Here is a 14,415-nt window from a genome sequence, read left to right on the forward strand (position 1 = left end):
TGTGGGGGGCGCCCGCCTCGCCGCCCGCCCCCGCCGCCCGCGGGCCCGAGCATGCTCAGTGAGCGCTCGGGAGGCGCCCTCCCGCGTGGCCGGGCCCTTCCCGGAACCCCCGGGGGGGAGGGGGGGGGGGTCGCCCGTTCCACGGGGAGGAGCGGTCCCGGGGGAGCGGCCCGGGAGGGGCTAGAGCCCCGAGCGAGCTCTGCCTCCCACCGCCCCAGGTCAGCGGGGTCGGGGGCGAGCGGGCGGGGGGCGGGACGGGAGCGCGGGCGCCGCGGAGAGCCGAGCCGCCGGGCGCCAGCGCAGCCGCGCCGCGTCCTCCTCCGCAGTGGTGGCGGCCGGCCCCGGCCCGGTGCCCAGCCTCGCCGCCCGGGCCGGCTAGCGGGGCTGCCCGGAGGGCCGCGGCCGGGCAGCTGTTGCGCCGCGAGGGGGCAGCTGCGGAGTTCCATAACCATAGCAACCGCATCAGCACCGCGGCGGCGGCGCGGGCAGCAGCGCTCGCTCCTCCTCCAGGCAGCCTCGCCGCGGGCACCGGAGACCCAGCTCGCGGCCGCCCGGACCCCGCGGAGCGCCCACCGCCGCTGCGGAGAGCCGGCAGGGAGCGAGCCGGCGCGGCCCGGAGCCGAGGGGAGCCCTGCAGCGGGAGACAGGTAGGTGAGCGCGCTCGGGGTCGGCGGCTGCAAACTCTCTCCTCGGTGGCAGTGACGTTTCTGGAAGCGTGGTCGCTAGTTGGATGGCTTTCTGTTACTTAACAGGGATTCCGCCGCGAAATGTGGTTTGTCTCCTTCGGTCTCCCCCTCGGTCGGACCGTCCTCTGGTCTCCAGGCACATCTGGGCAGGTCTGAGAGGGCAGGAGGGGAGATGTGGGGTGACAGGCGGGGAGATCCGCTGGGTCAGTGAGGGGGTCCCCGCGGAAGTCCCACGCGGAGGCTGAGGGAGCACATCCAGACCCTGGTGCAGGCAGGTCCTCTGAGCCCGTGAACCCCCCCCCCCCCGCCCCCGGGGCAGGTTGGGGAGAAGCCGGTGTTGGGGTGAAGCGGGCAGTGGTAGCGATGCTCTGTGATCCGGGCTGACCCAGAGACCTCTTCTCCCTGTGGCTTGGCTGGGGACAGGGGTGTGGGGGGTGGGGGGGGGGGGCACTGCAGCTCGGCTATGACATGGAAAGGGACCAGAGCGCACACCAGCTCCTGATCTGTAAAGTCGCCTTCAAGCCCAGCAACCGGAGGGGACATTTGGACAAGGGAAGTAGTAACTATTATTGTTTCGGGACCCAGGGGTATCCCTGGAGTTCATCATGTTATTGCCTTTGACTGTTGGGGGTGGAGGTGGGGGGGACTAGATAGAAAATTATAAGTGAGCAATCAAAATGCCCCCTCCCTGCCTCCTCACCTCATTTCTATCCCCCACCTCCACCCACCCCACTATTGTCAGCAAAACAAAGCTGACATCGAGGATAATAACACTCTTTGTCCCCTTGGCCACCCAGGGCTCTAGCCATTGGCAGACTATCCCACTTGGAGACAGAGAATTTCGCTTCAGTTCTCTATTTGAACTAGGGAAGCATTGGTTTTTCTTCAGGTTCTGATGCTCCTGCTATTAAGAGATGTGCCAGAGCTGAGAAGCACCTGTCCACATGGAGGGATGGACTGTTAACCACATGTGCGGGCTAGAGAGAGGGGCAGAGGTTTGGGCAAAGATTCCAGACCCAGTTCCGTGGGGGCCAGGACCCCAGAAGAACATAGAGAAGGGAGATAAAGTTAGGTGAATAATTTGGATCTACAGGCTCTTGCATATGGGTAAGTGGGTCTCTGGGTAATTTCCAGGATGGACAGCCACTGACTTTTGTAGGGCTTTCTCTTTTTATCCTAGCCTCAGGGGACAGTGGTAAGTCCCAGTTAAAAGGCCATGTTCTTTAATTGGGCTTTTAATTTATGCTGTAGTTATGTTGCCTGAGGGGATGTGATTTGACCAGCATTTCAGCTGGGATTCATGTCGTAATGAGGAGGGTATTATTGTATTCCAGGCAGATGGTAAGGTGTAGAGGAAAGAGGACAAGATCTGGAGTCAGAAGACATGGTTTTGAGCTCTCATTCCACCATACGCTCGCTGTGTGACCTTGAGATGCTCCTCTCTCTCATCTGTAGAATGGGGATACTAAATTCTTGCACCTTGCCAGGCTCTTGTGACCATTGAGTGGGGTGATGGAAGGGATGGGTGGAGAAAGGCTTTTTGAAACCTAACATGTCATGCAAATAAAAAGGATCATCATCATCTTCTGAAGAAACTCCCTTGTTCAGATCAGCAAATCATTAAACGTGAAATGGGGGTAGAAATATTGGTCAGTGACTCACAGTTGAAATGCTGTAGTGTGGTCCAGGATACACTCAGGGAGATACAAAGAGGGTTTTATCAGGGTCAGCACAGCATGTGATCCCTGTTTACAAATGTTGAAAGTCAAGAGCTTTGCCATCCAGTGCAGCACGCTCGTTTGGGAACACCGAGGTCTGCTCACCTCAGAGTTGGACGAAGCGTTCCCACAGTGTAAACAGGGATTTGCACATAGTAGGGACTCATTTAAATGCTGGTTAGATGGATACGTTGGGCAGAGCTCCTCGTGGGCAAGATTTAACCTTCACACAACTCTGCTCCATAATGGCACATATTTACCGAATGTTTGTCCAATTTGACTGAACGCTTTCTGCTTGATGTCATCGGTGAGGGAACCATAATTTTCTGGAAGGAGCCAGGACTGCCTTCTACCATTCTCTGCTCTTTTAAACCCCTCCTTCTGGTCATGCTGGCCTCTCTGCCTGGAATGACCATTTCCCACTTCGTCTTCCCTCTGCGACCCAATTCCAATGCCCCTCCTGATGGGAAGCCTTCCTGCTCTCTTCTCTGCGCCCCCACGGCACTTTGGGCCTGCTCTCTGTCAGCCTGTGCTGTGTCACATTGTCATTGCTTGCCCATATGTCTGCCGTCTCTAGAGTTCATGCTTCCTGAGGGTGGGAACCTTGCCTTGTTCTACCATGGTTGGGGCCCCAGCACCTGGCATACAACTGCCCCGGTGAGCAGTTGAGTAAGTGAAGGAGCCTTACCTTCAACATGACCACATGCACAGGAAGAGGCTTGCACCAAGGCTGCCCCGGCCACATTCTCCCCGTCTCAGTATGTGCAGCAAGCCTGAAGGATGCTTGCTGGGTTGTTGTGCATTATTAGGGTCAGCCCACTGAAGCACAGTGAAGGAGAACAGAAACACATATTTTGCCTTAAAATGCTCATTTTTTTTTCAAGTGGGTACTTTAGGATAACTGTAATCTAGTGTTGAATGGCCTTCATATAACATTTGCTGAAAACATCTGATGGAATATTTTAAACTCAAAATGTATTTGTCTCCTTTCAATTTCTTTCCTTGATTTTTAGTATTATGGAAAAGGACATAGACTGGATCAAGAAAGGCTAGATTTGAATCCGGTTGTAAGGGACCCAGACGTAGGACACTTGATCTCCTCATGCCTCAGTTTCCTCACTTGTAAAATGAGGATGATATTACCCATCTAACAGGGATGCTGAGAGTTTGGAGTGAATGGATAGGTGTGCAGTAAAAGCAGTTGATAAACTATAAAATACTATACTCAATACATTATTTATCTTCCTTAAATTTTGTTGTTGTTGTTGTTCTGGGAAATGAGCAAAATCTCTATGTCTGATTACATAGCACCAGACAAGATGGGCTGGAAATTCTGGCTCTTCCACTTGTGAGCTCTGTGTGACCTTCAGTAAGTCATTTTGTCCCCATCAGCCCTTTGCCATATCTGCATAGCATTATAATAACGGCTACCTTTCAAGATGGATCGGGAAGATGTACAGTAAGGGAAGTGCCATGATATCTGTAATTTTCAAATGATAGATATAATTGCCAATAATAGAAGGTTTCAGAATTTTTTGAAATGCCCCTGATGCATTTCCTCCTTGTATTTTGCCTACCTTTCTTACAGAGAGAGAAAGGGAAGGAGACAGGGAGGGAGAGAGGGAGAGGGAGATGGAGAGAGAGAGAGAGAGAGAGAGAGAGAGAGAGAGAGAGAGAATACTAATATACCCAGAGCTGTGTTTTTCATGCAAGATACCATGGGGGAATAGAATAAGCTAAAGATTCAGATTTGCAGACTGAGCCCTCGTTCTAGCTCTGATATTAACTGCATATGGACCGTCGCTCTGTGCCTTACCTCAGTTTCTGGGCCTCAGTTTCTTCATCTGTAAATGGCCTGGATGATTTCCATGGCTCCATCTGGCTCTACTTTTTCAGTGTTTCCATATCCTAGCCTACGTTTCTCTTCACCAAAGCCACATCTGTGGCTCTTGGCTGTCCTTTTGGTCAAGACTCATCACCTGTCCAGACTCTACATTTTAATTCACCATAACCACCATATTTCCCTTCTTTTAGAATTCTCCCCCGTCTAGAAGGCCAGTGTCCCTCAAGAGGACCCTGGGACTTAGGACGTGCATGCCACCCATCTTTGTCCCAGCCCAGTTCTTATCCAGCCCCAGGCAAGATGCTCTGCTTCTCAGTCCACGCTGAAAGATCACCTTCATTCAAAATACAAGAAACTGTATGGATAAAGCCCGATCTTACTGGGCGAGCTGGAGGAGATTTGTAGACATCTCTAATATTTGCTGAGCTTCCCAGGCTCTGGGTACTCAGCAGCATGAAATGTTTGTGCTCAGACATGAATCGCTTCTAGGTAGTTGTACCCACCTCAGGAGTGATTCCTGAGGGAGATTCTGGCACCACAAAGGAAACTGATGCCATGGGCCACCACCCTTTCCTGTGGCTTTCCACCTCTGGTGTGGATGGACAGGCGCTGTGGGGTGCCCAGTACAGGAGATCTGAATCAGTAGAATGCTGCATGCCACTTGGCATGCCAGGCCCTGAGGGCCAACTGCGAACGAGCCAGGGATCTGCCCCATGTAGCCCGGGGGAGACTGGAGGGAAGGGCCATCAGAAGGAGGAAGTGACGTGGAAATCCCTGGAAGCAAGAGGTAGCAAAGGAATGAAACAGATGCGCAGGACTGGAACACAAGGAATGGAATGGTGTCCCTTGAGGCTGGGGAGGTGGTGAGGGGCTACATCTCTGAGAGTTTCAGGAGCCGCATTAAGGAGCTTGTGCTCTAAACTTAAGGTCAGCAGAGCCATGGAAAGGTTTGGAGTTGGGCAGAACGCTCTCCCTCTAGCTGCAGAGTAGATGTTGGATTCTAGAAGATGGGTCAGCTGAGAAATATGGTGGCATCTTAGGACACTTGGCAGATAAAACATGACTGAATTCAGGCAGTGAGAGTTGGGATGACTCTTCCTGTCTGCATGATGGACAGAAAGTAGTGAAAGAAGGAACGCTGAGGAGGGAAAGAGGGAGAAGCATCAGATAAATGAACATACGTATCATTTGTCAGAGAGATATCAGTGGACCATTTTCGACCATTGGTGCGGGTCAAGCGGAGGGAGGGCTCATGGGTGACGCTAAGGGCTTTCTTTCTATCCCCACGGCAACCACTCTGGTTCCAGCCCTTCATCTCTCACCTGGACTAATACACCAGGCTCTGAACTGACCCCCCCACCCGTCTACTCTGTACGTGGCAGCTAGAAGGCTCTTTGTAAAATTAAAATCAGACGTGATGAGACCACTTAGCAAATTTCAAGTATACAGTACAGTATGGTTAGCTGTCCTCACCATGCTGTGCATTGGATCTCCAAATCTTGTTTATCTTGCATAACTGACACTTTGTACGCCTCGACCAGCCCCAGCCTCTGATAACCACTGTTCTACCCTCTGCTTCTGTGAGTTTGACCGTTTTAGATTCTATACTTAAGTGAGATCAGATAGTATTTGTCTTTCTGTGCCTGGTTTATTTCACATGGCATGATGTCAGGTCTATTCATATTGTCACAAATAGCAGGACTTCCTTATTTATTTATTTTTTTTTTAAGACTGAGTAATAGACCATTTTATGTATAGACCACTTATCCTTTACTTATATAGACACCGATGGACATTTAGTTTGTTTCCGTATCTTGGCTACTCTGAATAATGCTATGGTGAGTGTAGGTATATCTTAGAGATCCTGATTTAAATTCCTTTGGGCATATAGTGAGAAGTGAGATTGCTGAGGGTGATTCCATTTTTAATCTTTTGAGAAGCCTTCATGCTGTTTTCCATAATGACTATACCAATTTACTTTCCCACCAACAGTGCTCCAAAGTTCCTGTTTCTTTACCTCTTCATCAAACTCTTACCTTAATTTTTTTTAAATAATAGTCATTTTAACAGGTGTGAAGTGATATCTCATTATAGTTTTGACTTGCATTTCCCTGATGATGAGTGATGTTGGACACTTTTTCATGTATCCCCTGAAGACAGTCGAGAAGACATACAAATGGACCTTCTTTGAAAATAAATTGATTCAAGTCCTTTGCCCATTTTTTTTTAATGTTTATTTATTCTTGAGACAGAGACAGAGTGTGAACAAGGGAGGGTCAGAGAGAGAAGGAGACACAGAATCTGAAACAGGCTCCGGGCTCTGAGCTGTCAGCACAGAGCCCAACGCGGGACTCAAACCCACGAACTGTGAGATCATGACCTGAGCCAAAGTCGGATCCTCAACTGACTGAGCCACCCAGGCGCCCCTGCCTATTTTTTTTATTGGGTTCTTTGTTTTTTTAAGTTTATTTTTATTTATTTTGAGATAGAGAGAGAAAGAGAGAGAAGGGCAGAGAGAGAGGGAGAAAGAGAATCCTCAACTGACAGCCCAGAGCCTGATGTGGGGCCAGAACTCATGAACCATGAGATCATGACCGGAGCTAAAATCAAGAGGCAGATGCTTAACTGACTGAGCCAGCCAGTGCCCCATGATTGGGTTATTTGGGTATTTTTTGCTATTGAGTTGTATGAGTCCCATATATATTTTGGATATTAGCCATCTATCAGATCTATACCCTCCCTTTCTGTAGGTTGCCTTTCCATTCTGTGGACTGTTTCCTTTGTGATGCAGATGACTGTTAATTTGATGTCATCCCACTTGTTTATTTTTGCTTTGGTTGCCTGTACTTTTAGTACCATATCCAAAAAACTCATTGCCAAAACCGGTGCCCAGAGCTTTTTCCCTATTTATTATTTTAGGAGTTTTTCGGTTCCGGGTGTATGTGTAGGTCCAATCCATTTTGCTTTTTGTGCATAGTGTAAGATGAAGGTTCAGTTTTACTCTTTTCACGCAAATATCAAGTTTCATGAACACTATTGATTGAAAAGACTATTCTTTCCTCACTGTGCCTTCTTGACACCCTTGTGAAAGATAAGTTAAACATATATGTGTGGGTTTATTTCTGGGCTCTCTACTCTGTTCCATGGGCACGTGTGTCTGTTTTTATGTCAGTACCATATTGTTTTGATTACAACAGCTTCGTCATATAATTTGAAATCAGGAAGCGTGATGCTTCCAGCTTTGTTCAGCAGTGAAAGGATTTATCCTGGGAAGACAGGTACCCATGGGCATTTTGGATTCAGGCTACAGTATAGAGAGTGCATTGGAGGGGCATAAGATGGGAAGCATAGAAACTTGGTGGGAAGTGATGGCAGGAAATCCAGGGTGTATGGAGGCAATGATGGCTGCAGCCAACGTTAAGGTTATAGGAGGAAGAGAGAACAAACTGGAGAGATATTAAGGCAGTAGAATGTTAGGAAGTGTGGGACCACCCGGAATACGGTGTCTAACAGTGGAGAGGCATCAGGGATGACACTCAGTCTTCTGACCTGGTCTGATGGAATGGCCTTGTTGCTGTCCGCTGGCCTGGGGACGCAGGTGAAATAACAGATCTTGAGGGGGAAATGATGAGTTCTGTTTTGAATTAATAGACTTTTAGGTCTCTGAGGACATCTATGTACATTTTCGGCTATTAGAGATATCAGGCAAGCTCAGAATAGAGTTCTTGGCTGAATATAGACTTGGGGAATCATCAGCACATGGACGCTAATTGAGAGCATGGGAGTCGAAGTGATCACCCAAGGGAGGTGTATAGAATGAGGAGATGAAGACGTCCTTTTATCACCAGCTCTGTCTCCCACCACCCTTGCAAAAACAAAACACAAAACACAAATGCACACTCGATAGCTTCCTCGTGCCTTCAGGGCTTCTCAACTGTGTTCCCACATTGCTGGCTAGGACAGATCTGCATCTGACATTTCCATGGCTCCTTCAAACCCTCGTCTAAGACTTTCCTTTTAGGGGTCTTCCTGGACCACTGCGGCCAAACAGCTGCCTCTAGTCTCCAGCCACGGAACTTGCTGTGTTTTTCTCCATAGCATTCATCCCTGCATAAGCGTTGGCATTATTATTACAGAGGTATCTGTTTGCCTTTCTTATTGACTCTCTCCTCTGTAAGATGGTGAGCTCCGTGGTTGCAGGGACCTCACCGTGTTTACAGCTGCACCAAACACTTAGAACATTTCCTGGCACTCGGTGAGCCTGCGGCCAATATTTCTCAAAGCACATATAGAAGAAAAAAAAATACCAGGAATCTTCGATAATGGAATGACGCCTTTTCCGTTTAAAAACAAATAACCATAGCCTTATGCAAGTCGCATTTAGAACTCCTGGTCCGATGGTGGCCTTCCAGTTCAGGGTTACCCTGACCCATCTAGTCTCCTTTTTCCTGGGACTGACTGTTCTGGTTTGAAAACTGCACATTTTGCCTGCTGGGAACGCCCACCCCCAGTCCTAGACAAACCAGCCCGGTTGGTTTCCCTGGTTCTGACATGTGTTAGCCACCTGACCCTGGACGGGTACTCAGCCTCAAGGGATAGTCCTAGCTTAGATCTTGAGATGTAGACATACCGCCTACGTCCTTAATATAGAGCCTGAAGTGGCTCCTGGACAGGTGCTTGATTGAAGGGTGCTCTCGGATGAAAGGAGAGCTGGATAGGGAAGAAGATGGGCAGAGACGTCCATGCAGCCCTATCGGCTCTCCCGGCTCACACAGGGAGCTCTGGGGCACACGTGGTCCCACAGCATTTTCCACCTTGAGGCAAGGTCATTTCCATGGATCCGATTGCGGGAAACATATCCACCAAGGTATTCCTGGGCAAAGCAGCCTGGATCAGCCGAGGAAAATTCTTGGGAGAACAGAGCAACGGTGGGTTGTTAACAGCTAACACAGCAGCTGGGGGATGGGTGTCCCAGCCTGATAGAAGGCGTCAAGGTGGGGCATTCTTTACGTCCGCTACATTCTAACTGATATTTCCACAGCCCTCCACCCCGAGTCTTTAAGACAAAGATGCTGCTTTGGGGCGTATGACATTCAGTCATAACACTCTGTGATCCTCATAGAATGTCTGTGCCCTAAGGAAGTCACGAAAACATACTATAAAAAAAATCTCCCTGAACTTTGTACTGCTGGGAACCCAAAGAACCCTGCTGTGGATTCCCTTCCTGATTTAGCGGTACCTTCTCCTGCTCATCTCTCTCTCTCTCTCTCTCTCTCTCTCTCTCTTTTTTTTTTTAACGTTTTTTCATCTTTGAGAGACAGAGAGAGACAGAGCATGCTCGGGGAAGGGGCAGAGAAAGGGAGACATAGAATCCGAAGCAGGCTCCAGGCTCTGAGCCGTCAGCACAGAGCCCGATGCGGGCCTCGAACTCACAGACAATGAGATCATGACCTGAGCCAAAGTCAGACGCTTAACCGACTGAGCCACCCAGGTGCCCCTGCTGCTCATCTCTTAAAAGCATCATTGGTCAGGGCAAATTGCTGTAGGGTCCCAGCTACACAGGTACCTACCAGCCCAACCAGTCATGCACTGGCCTTTTGCCCACACCCTGCTCTCCAGTCACTGAACATTCTGGTACCGGGACCATGGTTTTCCTCACCACCCTGAGTCCTGCTTTTATCTTGAATGCCTTCCAAGTCCAGCTCAATGACTCTCATAGCACCGTGGCCTTCACCTTCTCAGCTTAGATAGCTTTTCCTGCCCTCCACTCAGCCATACCTTCACTCATACATCACACTTGTTATATATACCAAATCATTTGTTGAACATCGTCTTCTCTCTTAGCTTTGCTTGCTGAATTCTTCCACTAATGCCATTTTTTATTTCATAGAAATCTCTGGCCAGTGATCTCTCCTCTTTTAATTCATTAACCCTCTTTTTCTATAACCCCTCCTTACTCCACTTGGGGTCTTTGGTGTGCAGCTTCCACAATACTCTTTCCAATAACCCGCTAATAATTCCAGCTTTTCTCTGGGATATTGTGTGCTACTTTATCTGCAGTGACCTTAGTTTCTTTAAAACAATGATAATAGGCAGCCTATAAGGATTTTTTAAATGTTTATGTATTTATTTTTGGGAGAGAGAGAGTGAGCGAGCACAATTGCACAAGCAGGGGAGGGGCACACAGAGAGAGAGAGAGAGAGAGAGAGAGAGAGAGAGAGAGAGAGAGAATCCCAAGCAGGCTCCACACTGTCAGCCCAGAGCCCCATGTGGAGCTTGATTCCACAACTCTGAGATCAGGACCTGAGATGAAATCAGGAGTTGGACGCTCACTGACTGAGCCACCCAGGCGCCACCATAAGGAATTTTTAATGAAAATTAAGTGAAAAAATAAAAATAAACTAAGCTAAATCAAATCTCTTATAGTACTTGGCACCCAGTAGGTGATTAATCAGTATTCTGATTAAAGGCTAGTGTGTCTACTGCAATGTCAACTGAATGGTGGTGAGATTGACCTTCTGCTATGGAAAGTGAGGAGGCTGGATGAGACTCTTCCTTGAGTGGAACATGTCCATGGCTCCGTGGGGTTAACCACGGGGTATCCATGCTGTAACTTCAGAGATGTTCATGCTGTACGGGTCTTCGAGGGCATCAGATGCTAAGTGATAAGCCATCACTTATGTTTTCAGAAGTGTGACAATGAGTCATCAAGGAAAAACTAAATCACAGTCTGTAAACTCTGCTGAAATAAGGCAGGGGAGTCTACTTTCTAAAATGAGTTGCATCAGAAATTGCTAAAATTAAATAGCAAAGTATTTAGTGTTAAAGGAGTTGGTATCAGTTTTCTGGAAAATTAATTTCTGGGCACACATCATCATAGCTGAGATGTTACTATAGGAAAGGAGCAGAGAACCAAACTGGTGGTTTTTGTGAAAACTTGTTGATCTTAAATCAGAACATAAAATATGCTGAGGAATAAATTGGCTTTTTTTTTTAGTTTGTTTAAAGGAAGTGTTTAAAGATAAGATTATCCTTGGCATCTTGTGCCCAAGGTAGAATTCATCAAGCTCGGTATTTTAACATGCTGACTTGTGTTGGCCTTTTGGGAGAATACAATGAATATTAATTTAATTGCTTCTGAATAATAGAATAGATTTCCTTGGTTTTCTTTCTTTCCCCTTCTTCCCAAGAGCATGGAGATGCCGGAGACAAAAATGATCATAAATCATCTTTAAGTGACAGGTCAGAATCAGATTACGTGGTGGTGCAGATGGGAGGGAAAGGAAGCTCATTCTAAGGACCTACAACATGCTGGTGACTGTCGTTAAGTACTTTCCCTGGTGCTACTTGTATTTGATCCCCATACAGGAGCTAGTACCAGCCCTCTTTAGGGCTGAGGAGGCCCTGGCACAGAGAGGGGCAGTAACTTGCTCACAGACCCACAGCTAGCAGGAGACAAAGCCTGGAGAGGTTCCCTCAAGTCCATCTGACCCCAAGGCGTGTCCCTTTTCAGCCACCCTGCAGGTGTCCCTTGTGAAGGGCATTTAAAAGTCAGCTCTAGATCATAAAAAGCAAAACAAAGCAAAAAACGCAGAACAAAACTCAAGAACTGTTCAAAGTATTTGGCTTTTAAGCACTCAGCTGTGTGTGAATTTGGGGAAGCGGGGAAGCTTCTGTTTGACTTGGAATGTGAAGAGGGTGAGGAGGGGATTTGCTTGACGATCCCTAATATCAGGTCTGCTTCCGAAGTTGTTTGATGCTGGACTGTGCATGAAAACTGCAAGCATGTTTATTTCGAAGGGCTCTTTAGAGAATTAGGAGCCTCCTTAGTTTAAAAAAAAAAAAACAAAAAACACGAAGTAATTCAGGGCAATCTGTGTTCTCCCTAGTTGTTCAGGTAAGTGGTCAAAATTCTAGGTGTTTACCTTTTCACGTTTATACTTTATTGACTATGTCAGACCAAAAAGAGAAAAAAAAAAAACATTTGCTGGGATTACAGATCTGTCATTTCTCCTTTGTTTGGTTTAACTGAGTGTCTCCTGGATATTTTCATTCAAAATTCAGTGATTAATGTATGTGTCAAAACTCTTGGTCTGTTGATGTAATAGATTATATACATTAAACTTAAAATCAATATATTACTTTTATTTAAAAATTTTTTTTAAATTTTTTATTTATTTTTGAGACAGAGAGAGACAGAGCGTGAGCAGGGGAGTGGCAGAGAGAGAGGGAGACACAGAATCCAAAGCAGGCTCCAGGCTCCGAGCTGTCAGCACAGAGCCCGACACAGAGCTCGAACTCACAAACTGCGAGATCATGACCTGAGCCAAAGTCGGACGCTTAACCAACTGAGTCACCCAGGCGCCCCAGTATATTACTTTTAATATGTATTTCACCTTAAGTTAAAACTCAGGCTGGGTTGCCTGTATTGCGAGTCACACAGGAAGGCGGTGTGCACCGGGCCAGAAGCTTCCTTTGCATGTAAACATGGGGTCCTGATTACGGCTGCCAGGGAAACGGAGAGTGAGGGGTCCTCGAACAGGGGGCTGGTTGATCTGTTTACAATTTCAGCACAATGTGTTTTTGCCCCTCACACACACACACACACACACACACACACACACACATACATGCACACCCCCACACCTTCATCTGGGCAACCTCTTTACTGATTCAGATTCAACTCGATTGTCATCTCTTTGGAAAAGCCTTTCCCTGTTGCTCTGATGGTTGTTTCCATCCGTTCCTTGTGGCCTCCCACAGCAGCTGGGCTTAGCTTGACCACAGCATCATCCTGTGAGAGGCTGTTGGGTGTGATGGTCATGCTCTGCTCCCAGCCTGTCTCTGTTCCTGTTCGCTCAGCCCCACTCCCGGCCCTGATGCACCCAGCAGCGATGTGCAAACACATTTATCTGAAGGTTACAAGGAGAGCATTTGGGTTCACAAAGTCCTGGCCGTGTTCCAACTTTGCCACTAGCTCCGACTTGGAAAATTATTGAACTTCTCTGAATCTGTTTCTTCATCTGTAAGACAAGGATAATAAGGCCACTTTTCTCCTAGGTGGCCTGGACGATGAAATGATATGCCTACTGTATGTATGCAAAATATTTAGCAAAATGCCTGATACGTGGCAAAAGACTAGAGAAAGAATGGCTAATTTGTTAGTAAAGGAAGTTTGATAAAGTACATATTATATGCCACACATCATGCTGCAGGCTGGGGTTGCTGTTGAGAATAGGACAGACTTGGTCCCTCTCTCCTGGAACTTGTGTTTTTCTAGTGGGTTGAGTTGGGAGAAGCCAGAAATAACACTCAGTCATTTCTTTTTTCTTTCTCTGCCAGATAGTGCTCTTAAACATTCATTCATTCGTGCATGCATGCATTCATTCAACAAATATGTGAACACTTTCCCTGGTTCAGACACTTAACATGGATTTTCTCATGTAATCTTCATAGCAGATTTATGAGACAAAAAAACATCCTTACCTGTCCCTTTTCAGAAATGAAGACGCTGAAGCTTGGGGAGATTGGATGGCTTGCCAGAAATTTCATAGAAGATCAATCTCAGAGCCCAAACTCCAAATCAGAGCCATTTTTTAAGATTTATTTTAATTTTTATTTTTCATTTAAATACAAGTTAACATATATGTAATAATCATTTCAAGAATAGAATTTAGTGGTTCATCATTTACATATAACACCTAGTGCTCATCCCAACAAGTTTCCTCCTTAATACCCATCACCCATTCGGCCCATTCCTGCCCCCCTACCTCCTTCCAGCAGCCCTCGGTTTGTTCTCTGTAGAGTCTCTTACGGTTTGTCTCCCTCCCTGTTTTTATCTTATTTTTCCTTCTCTTCCCCTATGTTCTTCTGTTTTGTTCTTAAATTCCACTTATGAATGAAATCATAGAATATTTGTCTTTCTCTGACTTATTTTGCTTAGCATAATACCCTCTAGTTCCAACCACGTTGTTGCAAATGGCAAGATTTCATTCTTTTTGATCACCGAGTAATATTCCATTGTGTGTATATGTATATGTGTGTGTGTATATATATATATATATATATATCATATCTTCTTTAAAAAAATTTTTTTAACGTTTATTTTTGAGAGACAGAGGGAGACAGAGAATGAGGAGGGGAGGAACAGAGAGAGAGGGAGACATGG

The sequence above is a fragment of the Panthera uncia genome, chromosome F2, assembly GCF_023721935.1.
Source record: "Panthera uncia isolate 11264 chromosome F2, Puncia_PCG_1.0, whole genome shotgun sequence".
NCBI classification, from domain to species: domain Eukaryota; kingdom Metazoa; phylum Chordata; class Mammalia; order Carnivora; family Felidae; genus Panthera; species Panthera uncia.